Genomic DNA, 861 nt, shown 5'->3' on the forward strand with positions numbered 1-861 from the left:
TTTTGCAACAAACGAAATGTTTAAACCGATTTGGTCCAAACTTTTTCACTCCCAGTAATCCGAACTCCAATATAATGTTATGTGAAATTTTGTCCAAGGCGTTCTAGACTCTAGATCTAGGTTAAGATATGTTGATAGAAATCTATTTCTTTATGTTGTATAAGAATGACTGCATGGTGGTCGTGTGGTAAGCTGTCTGCACTGTCGTGTCATTGATCCTTGGTTCGAATCATGTCTACTGACATCCTGAGGGAGTTTTTGCGCAAGGATGTAGTCTAATAATCTTCAATTCTGAAGGAACATCCGAAACACGTAACAAGCAAAATAAAAATAAAAAAACATAAAAAAACAACAAAGCTCACCTAAAGGGGAAGAACTTTACCCTTAAAACTATATCTATCAATAATGTAGAAGTTATTTCCTTTGTTTGATATCAAACAAAATAATTAATTGCAAATAATTAATTGACTAATCGGTATTTTTTAAATTGATTCATGTTTTGTTAAGTACAACAAATAATTGTTTAAAGTATCAAATTGATCGGAGAATGTGTGAGGGAGAAATAGCGTAAACAACTATTCAAGGGGACTAAACCCAACAAATTTAGCAATATTTGTGAATATTGAAGGATTAGTTTCCCTCGTTTGTACAAAAAATAATTACCAGTAATTAATTGACTAATTGGTTACTTTTGAAAGAATTCATTCATGTCTTGTCTATGTAAACGAATAATTGTGCGACGTTTCAAATTACGTGTACGGACTTTTTACCAGACAGACAGTGTGAGTTCTTGTAAGCTTTGTAAAAAGAAATATACAGTTGTTACTAACTAGATCTAGATATATACCCATTGCCACGTCT

Source organism: Biomphalaria glabrata, chromosome 11, assembly GCF_947242115.1.
Source record: "Biomphalaria glabrata chromosome 11, xgBioGlab47.1, whole genome shotgun sequence".
NCBI classification, from domain to species: domain Eukaryota; kingdom Metazoa; phylum Mollusca; class Gastropoda; family Planorbidae; genus Biomphalaria; species Biomphalaria glabrata.